This window comes from Zootoca vivipara, chromosome 3 (genome assembly GCF_963506605.1).
Source record: "Zootoca vivipara chromosome 3, rZooViv1.1, whole genome shotgun sequence".
In the NCBI taxonomy this organism is placed as follows: domain Eukaryota; kingdom Metazoa; phylum Chordata; class Lepidosauria; order Squamata; family Lacertidae; genus Zootoca; species Zootoca vivipara.
In genome coordinates this window covers 52,648,177-52,657,144 of record NC_083278.1, presented here as the reverse complement: position 1 = coordinate 52,657,144, position 8,968 = coordinate 52,648,177, and the positions used below count along the sequence as shown (strand labels likewise).

General features: G+C 43.5%; 1 long non-coding RNA gene across 1 annotated transcript; it reads right to left on the bottom strand.

Annotated features, from left to right (window-relative positions):
- Nucleotides 1-361: 361 nt before the first annotated feature.
- LOC118082174 (uncharacterized) lies at nt 362-8,179 on the bottom strand. The gene is made up of 3 exons (XR_004692204.2): nt 7,868-8,179; nt 5,326-5,433; nt 362-3,876 (listed from the first exon to the last, which is right to left on the bottom strand). It is a non-coding gene; the product is annotated as an uncharacterized LOC118082174 (long non-coding RNA).
- Between the last annotated feature and the right edge of the window lie 789 nt (nt 8,180-8,968).

Here is an 8,968-nt window from a genome sequence, read left to right as displayed (position 1 = left end):
GCACTGTACCTCTGGTCATCCAGGTCTGTTGCGGTTATTATTAGCAAAATAGTACTGTAATAACAATAATGGTGGGACGCGGGTGGCTCTGTGGGTTAAACCACAGAGCCTAGGGCTTGCCGATCAGAAGGTCGGCGGTTCGAATCCCCACGACGGGGTGAGTTCCCGTTGCTCAGTCCCAGCTCCTGCCAACCTAGCAGTTTGAAAGCACGTCAAAGTGCAAGTAGATAAATAGGTACCGCTACAGCGGGATGGTCAATGGCATTTCCGTGCAGGGCCGGCCCTAAGGCAAGGCTGGGTGGCGCAATGCGCTACACACTGCGCCTGCCAGACAGCCGCGCTGGGAAACGGGGCGGGGGGGGTGCCGGAGGGATCTTTGCACCAGGGCGCCAGATATGCTTAAGACGGCCCTGTTTCCGTGTGCTCCTCTGGTTCGCCAGAAGCGGCTTTGTCATGCTGGCCACATGACCTGGAAGCTGTACGCCAGCTCCCTCAGCCAATAACGCGAGATGAGCGCCGCAACCCCAGAGTCGGTCAATGATCAGGGGTCCCTTTATTAACAACAATGAAGGCCAAAGGCACTTGAGAAGTGGGAAGACTCTCTTCACAGGTGCACTATTTTCCCATTATTGTTGCTAATGCTGTTTTTTCCTCCCTTAATGCATGTTTTCCAGAAATCAGACGAAAAGAGGTGCATTCTATCATGTTTATGTAAGGAATCAGAAACTGCTTAAACCATTAAAAATGCACTTAAACTTGGGTATATCCTCAACAGGCAAATGTGCCAGGTAGGAAAAATGAAGCCCATTAAATAAATTTACAAAATAACAAGGCTGCATGCAGCAAGTTATTTTCTTGTCAAGTATAATCATTATTTTAACCTATAAGGGGCAAATTCTCACTTCCACAGTTAATCTTTCCTCTGGAAAACAAAATTAGAAGAAGGCGTACCAAAAAGAGTCAATTGAATTATAAATGTACCTGCTACTGAGAGGAAAGCCTTTGAGAACCAACAACTGTCTCCTGTTGGGCTACGTTCCCATAATTTGACCAGCTCCAAAAGGTAAGAAATCAGTTAAATCCCATGGCCACCTTTTCTTCTGAGCTAATATCAACCTGGTTGCAAAGAAAGGTAATGAGGCGATGGTGGTTACCTTAGGAAAAAAGAGGAGCCCTGCTAGATCTGTCTACTGCCCACTTGTCTCCAAGTGGACAACCAGATGCTTATGGGAAACCCAGAAGCAGAACCTGAGCTCAACAAACTCTCTCCACTTGTGGTATACTGCCTTCAACAGTGAAGGTAGAATACAGTATCACAAAAGCCTCAAATACTGTTTTGTTAGGTTTTTAGTGTTTTAAATCATCCTAAAGTGATTCTGATCACCCAGAGCAGTCTCTGGTCTCATAAAAGACTCCCAAATACCCTCTGCAACTTGCCATTCCCAAGATCCCTTTGACAAACTGGTGAGCAGTTTGCAATACATTTGGGGCAACAACTGGATGAGTTTGAATTCATTTTACCCACCTTTGCAAGCCATCCACACTGTAAGAAAAGAAATAGCTCAATTTACCCATTAGGGTGAGGAAGCTGTGACCCTCCAGATACTGCTGGAGCCATCTCCCATCAGCTCCAGCAACAATTGAAGAGCCACGGGTTTCCCTGCCCTGAATCTGAATGTATCCAAGGAGCTCATATACGTATTGATTTCAACAGTTACTATGACACAAAAGGTGCAATTCTGCATGATAGGCTTATTCCTGTGGTTTCTTTTGGTATAATATGGGCTGGCCTCTTCTTTTTATTTAGATGATGTTTTGAACTGCTAATAATATTGCAGTGGGGGACTGAAGGTTGGTATGGATTTGTAACATTATAAAGTTCATCAATAATGGTTCTTGCTTTAAATATTTTTATGTTTTTAAATCAGTTGCAAGTTGCCTGGAGACCATTTGATACTGAATGACTAATAAATCCTTCTTCATTATCACCATCTTAAGGCACACCAGCTAAAGGGGCTATGGGAAGTTGCAGAAGCCCCACAATGCATGTGTGGAACATGAGGAATGTTGGCGCCACATGAGATATGCCAGCACAACTGCAAAGATATGCCAGTGCAGTGCAGTTCTGTGCTACATTAACACAACTCTACCAATGTAGAATTTTAAATAGGGTGTTGACATGGATGGTCAGGATAGGGTAGGCATAAACCTATGTCAATTCCTGTGCCTTCAGATCTCAAACTTGTCCCCAAAGATGGTGGAACTTTATGAAAGAGCTGATGTAAGAAGAAAAAAACCTTCCATTCAACTCATCCCCCATACTGCACATCAATGCAACAGAGGACAGGATATGACATAATTCTGCATATGAACACCCACCCAACCCTGGGTAATATAGCCTGGAGCTATATCAGACTGGCTGCATGTCACAGACACTTAGAGCACACAAGGGAAAAGCCCAGTGGCTGAAAATATAGAGAAAGGCACTTTGCACAAAGAGGGAGGAGCACTTTGCATAACACAGGAAAGATTAGAACATGGAAAGAGCGCATTGAGGACACTTCCCCAACAGACTGCATACATCAGTGGCCACCAATTAGAGTTCTATGTGGCCATGCTGGTGTGATATCACAATGAAAATGTGGAGACCTCTCAGAGGTGACTTGGCAACACCAAACTCCGCAACACCCCTACATGCAGAGGCAAGGTCTGAGCCGCACATAGGTAAGCAAAGGAAGGGAGCAACCATGCTTCTTTTTTTAAAAAGGATAATTACCCACAAAATATGTCAAGTTAAATATGAAAATCACTGCCCAAATGCATTTGAAAAATGAGAATGGGGACAGAGACAGATGGGACAATATAATCTTATGCAGTGAATAGTTTTAAAAACATACTTACAGAACTTCACTGCTTGCTTGCTTGCTTTTTCTTTGGAAGGCTAAGCTGTGGTATGGCACAACATTGGCAACTGATAGATATTATTAACATGCTATCAGTTCTTGGCCACATTCACCTAAAGTGTTTCTCAGTACTAAGCAACCAGTCCTACACAGAGGTAGAGTTGGCTGAACCTTTTTATATTGCAGCTATTCACTGGTATTTTTCTATTTTCCAACCAGAGTTATCCTTTGGAACTCTTTGTGCATGGCTAGAATAAGAAAACTACTGAACAGAGAGAGGGGGAAATGTTGAAGAATAGGCATTCATTATTAATCTGTTTACACTCTGTTTTATACAAAGTTTCATTTCCTAACGATCTCAGTATACTTTTATTCAGTTAGTTTCCCCCTAAAGCCTTTTCTCTAGCCTGTTCAATAAGGCAGTCATCTTATTTATCCTTTTCCATCTTCTGGGCTAAATTATGTTGGGCTTGTTCTAAGCAATCAACTTCCAGGATGTAATTTTAAGACACCAGCGCTTAACTTACCATGTTAACTTGTGCCACCATTCATTGATTCCACCCATGAAAACACTGGATGGCAGCTCGGGGGGGGGGGGGTAGTGAATTCCTGAGAGTTTCAATTACATCCAGAAGGGCTTTTAAGCTCCTGACTAGCCCCAGATGGAGCATATGCAGACAAACTGTGAGTTTAATGATGAAACAATTGTTTCCAGATCCCCTCAGGATTCATAAAGACATCCTGGTAAATTGTCCATGAGTCTCCAACCATTTCATGTGAACATAGCTACATCACCTAATCTGAGAACAATCTGCCATACGAACTGTAACTGAGACGTTCCCTTTGAACTCACATTGTGGCCAGGGAATGACATTGGAAGAAACAGGCATGCTTGTATTAAATAACATTTTGCCCTACCTTACGCTTCAGAACTCTCAGGAGAATTTTCCACCACATGTGTTGGTTGTGAAACCTGGCAAGAAAATGTTGAGAAAGAAGTCTTTCAATAACCTTTTTCAGCACTTTGTGGCACCTGATGCAAAATTTAGCCTATTGACCATTTGCAAAGATGACTTGGTGTAAATTTTCTTCTTCAGGCACCTAGAATCAGAAACCAAACAAACTACAGTGGTACCTTGGTTCTCGAACTTAATCTGTTCCAGGAGTCCGTTTGACTCCCAAAACTGTTCGAAAATCAAGGTACAGCTTCCAGTTGGCTGCGGGAGCTTCCTGCACTCAATTGGAAGCCGCGTCGGATGTTCAGCTTCCAAAAAACGTTCACAAACCTGAACACTTCCGGGTTTGCAGCGTTCAGGAGCCGATTTGTTTGGGAGCCAAGCCATTTTAGTACCAAGGTACCACTGCAGTTGCAAAGAAACATAGCAACCTGCTCTTCTGTAGGTGCCTTGTGAAGACTGTCTTTGGTGGATAAATAAATACTACTACATGAAAAAATCAATAAAAATATACCTAAAGGAAGGAAGGAAGGAAGGAAGGAAGGAAGGAAGGAAGGAAGGAAGGAAGGAAGGAAGGAAGACCTCTTCAGAAGGAAGTTCCAGAGCAACTACAGAAAAGATCCTCTTTCAAACCACAACCCAAATGCATCTTAGATATTCCTGTGACTGTGATTTGTATTTTAACACTGATTTTTAAATTGTTGTAACCCACCTTGGGACCTGTTGGTGAACAGCAGGTAATAATAACAGTAGCAGCAGCAGCAGCAATAGTAGCAGCAGTAATTGGGATGCAAAGCAGAAACCTCTGAAGATTTTTAAAGTTGAGTATGAGGAGGGGGATCCTTCTTGATGTTCTGGTCTCAAGCCATTTAGGGTTGTAGAGGGGAAAGTAGCACTTTGAATTGGGCCCAGAAATGGTCTGGAAGCTGGTGGTGATATGGCAGCATGGCAGCCACATGTTGCTGATAACTGGCTCATGTCAACAGCCTGGCTGAAGTTTCCAGAGACTTTGTAAAGGCAGCTCCACATACAGCGCATTGTGTGTGTCATCATGGCCAGATCTGTTCGGGGAAAGGCATAACTGGCACAACAGCCTACTGTAAGCTGGGCAAAAGCACTCTTGGCCATAAGCACCACTGGGACATCCAGGTTCAGAGCTGGATCCAGGAGCACCTTTGTATTGTAGATCCTGCTGATTATTCAATGGATGCTAATTGTGTAAAGTACTGAGAGAAGCTTTTCCCAGAACAATACAGTACATAGACAATGAAAAATTCAGGGAAGTCACAACTACTTTCACTGTTGGTATATATCCCATATCACCAAACGCCTCGTGGTTGCTTTTCTTCCCAATTATTTCTGTTTGTCTCCTCGTAGGCCTCTGCAAACATTCCCCCAAAGGCTCACAGCTACAGGGCTGAGTATAAACCCAAAATAATTTGATGTTATTACAGAAATTGTGTTACCTTCCCTCACAGTGTAAGCCTTCTTTTGTCCTCAGAGTCACTAGTCGGCTTCAACTGCCCTTAAGCAGAATTCTGTGGCAACTCAGGCAATCCCCAGGGCCTTAAATTCTGTGATTCCAAGAGGTAAAACAACATCTTTAAAAAGTAATCTCTAAGAGACTTGATAGATTCTACCTGAGAGGGAGCAAAATCTTTTGCTTTAGCGGTGCTACAACATCACAAGCAACTTTGGAGGGAAATCGAGGTAATTACAGCAGCAGCAACCATTCCAGATTTGCTACTGATAACAGGATTTTTTACCACAAGGATACTTAGAAAAGAAAGAAAGTAATTCAAATGTTAAGACTGAGGAACAATCCTCTTACCAGATAAAATCTCCCTGATACAAGGTACTAGGAGTCCAAGGCTGAAAAGCCTGATTGAACTGTGTTCTCCTCTGTTAACCAGGAAGCTATAATTTATTCTCTTAATGTAAGAAATTCTTAAGAAACCCAGCCAGATATGTAATAAATTATTATTATTATTATTATTATTATTATTATTATTATTATTATTATTTTAACGTGCAGTTCCTATAGCCCATTGAAGTCCCACCATGTCCAGACATAACACCAAGCTGAACTATCATTTTGTGTGACGAGCAGATTTTCAGTGAAGAGATCATGGCTGCTCTGTTCCTCCTATACTTCTGTTGCTGCGCTGTGCTGAGCGATAAACCATTGAAGAAACCTTGACTACAGCTCATGGTTTCTCTGGAATGAGCTAAACTACAAGCCACAGAAATGATGGTTCCAAAGGAACAGGGCCAGCCCACCCAAACAACAGGGTGAGGAAGCCGCCTCAGGCAGCAGAAGCCCAAGAGGCGGTTCTCCTGTAAGCATGCTCCGCCACCAGCTTCTGTGGAGTTCTCACGAGATCTCATAGAGTGCATGACATCTCACAATATATTGGTGAGATCTCACCACACAACCCAGGTAAGGGAGGTGACAGTGCGGTACATTTGCCTCAGGCTCTCCCAGGTTTCAGACAAAGGTCTTTTCCCCATCCTACCTTGACTCATGCTAGCGATGAACATAGGATGAACAAAGCATGTGCTCTGCTACTGAGCTACGACCATTACTTAATTTAACTGACAGCATCACCATGAGCCAGTGTGGCGTAATGGTTAGAGCATTGCACTAGGACCTGAGAGAGCAGCTTTCGGCTCCTGGCTCTGCCATAATGCTCACTTTGGGCCTGTCACTACCTCTCAGCCTAACCTACCTCACAGGGTTGTTATGGGGATGAAATGAGGAGGAAGAGAACCATGTACACCACCTTAAGATCCTTAGAAGGTAATGGTGGTATATAAATACAGTAAATAAATAAATTAGTAATCATAGCAGTAATCGTCCCCATTCTTCCAAGTGCTCTCATGAAAGGCAGTCAAGGCAGACGAGGATAACAAATACAGAGAGGGCCAGGTCACCCTCCTTCAGAAACAAGGAACTGTCTTGGATTAGAGCCAGTTAACGAATGACTTTGTACACAACTCTGTGAAAAGTGATTTTCTCTAATGTGTTCTTCTGACATGCCAAATGCGGTCCTGTCTTCAAAGGAACAGTGCTGAAGAAGCAGTAAAGTACCTCAACTCTGACAATCAGGGCTGTGCAAAAACCTTTGTTGATAACGCAACCAGCAGGAGGGAAGCTATTAGCACTGGAAGTCACTGATACGTCCTAAGCATAATACCGTAGCAAACAACTGCTTGGGGAGGGGGAGGTCTCAGCAGGCCCATTTCGAGATCTCAGTAAAATGGCCAAGAAAACAAATATTATTTTGATTGATTTAATTAATCTCAGCGAAAGCTCTCGTCATTTTACAGCCAGCATAGTGTAAGGGCGGCGGCAGTAACAGGAAAATTGCCAGCCTGGCTTAGAAAAGCCACTTTTCACATTTTCTAACAGCCATTTATCTATTGTCAATCCCTACAGTTTTTAGGTAAACCTGCCTTCTGAGAAACACTTTTTTTAAATTGCAGAAAGCCGCCTGTTCGTATAAACATTAACTTTGGGTGAAACATCTCCTTTTCACAAGGAAGTCACCCTGCCCATTTTGGGGCAATTTGGTAACTGCCGTAAGCCATAATCATAACTGTTTCTGTCATCCTGGAGCATATAGCACTTCTCTGATATGATTTCAACCCCTCTCTCCTAGTAAAAAACATTAGTTCGGGGAATAGTATTTCATCAGGGCAAAGTGCCTGAGTGACAAACAACCTACAATAAAAAAAAAACTGTGCAAGATAACTGCTGCTTCTAACGGAACTTAATTTGACAGGCCCATAAGGGAGACGCTACAAGGTGCATGTATGACATTATTTGGTGTCATTTCTCTTTTAATATCCTTGGTATTTAAAAAGCTTCACCTTCAGCTTCTGTACGTAACATTGATGGATTTCTTTTAACCTTGAATCTTTATGAATACAGTAATAGTGGAATATTGCCAGTTAGCTGCAGAAGAGACGGGGGAGGGGGGTTGGAGGGAGAGAAGAGGAACTCACAATGATCAGGTGCCTTTTGCAGGTGGCACGTAGCCTTGCTATTATGCCCACATGGCTGGGAGCCCAATGTCTTCTGTGCAAGCAGAACTGAACAGCTGTGACATTCTCTTCAGATTTTCAGCAGCACAGCCCAAACAGAGCAACACCTGACTGCACCAGCTTCATTTCAGTTGGGAAGATGAACTACAGGGGTGAACGGGAGGGCTCTGTCGAGGCTTTTCAGACTAACCTCTGCCCCGAGGAAGGTCTGCAGCCAAGCCCATTCGCAGCTGTAAAGTGGCAGAAAGGGGGAAGTGTGTCAAGGGGGTAATCTTGTTTATCCAGCGTTTTTGAAGCAAGCATAAGCACTGAATGTGATCTCAGTGCAGGGGCTGGGGTGGAGAACTCAGCCAGAGGCCAGCTCAGCAACCGTATGCCAAGGGAAGTCATCAGTGTCTCAAGGAAGCACTGGGAATTGTAGACCGAGAAAGCAGAAAGCAAATTTTAGAAGACAAAAAGAAGAGGGGTGAAACGCAGAGCTCATATCTGAATTAACGAAAGAAATGTGCTTTATTTGCAGGGCAGGCTCCACCAGGGAAGTCTCTCCAACCACCTCGGCAGTTTTGGAGGCCTCTCATAAAGGACATCATTGGTTAAGTCTTAGCCTCAAATCTACCAGCCTTGCAGCTTCTCTCCTTTGTGTACAGTATTGGGATTAGTTTTGTGTTGGCGCAATAGACAAGCGACACCAAGCTAAGACTAATATCAAGAAGAATCAGGTAGCTGTGTAGGATGGACGAGATAGCCTTGGGAAGTGGCGTGACACAGCCTGATGAGTTGTCATCTATATTTAGTCTTGCTGAAGAAGTAACAACTTGGCTTCTGGCTTCTGCAGGTATGGTCTCACTAAGCTTTTAGAGTTCACTGAGAGTGTCAACAAGCAGGCAGATAGAAGCAATACAGAAGGTATTGAGAGTGGGAGAAGCACATCCAGCCTTGCTCTTCCCACCTATGTGATTATGGCCAGTTGTTTTGGAATGCCCATATAGGGCTAAAGTCCCTCACCAGTGGCTCCTGAACAAATTTAGAAATCATCTTATGAATCAGAAGTTCAATAACAGG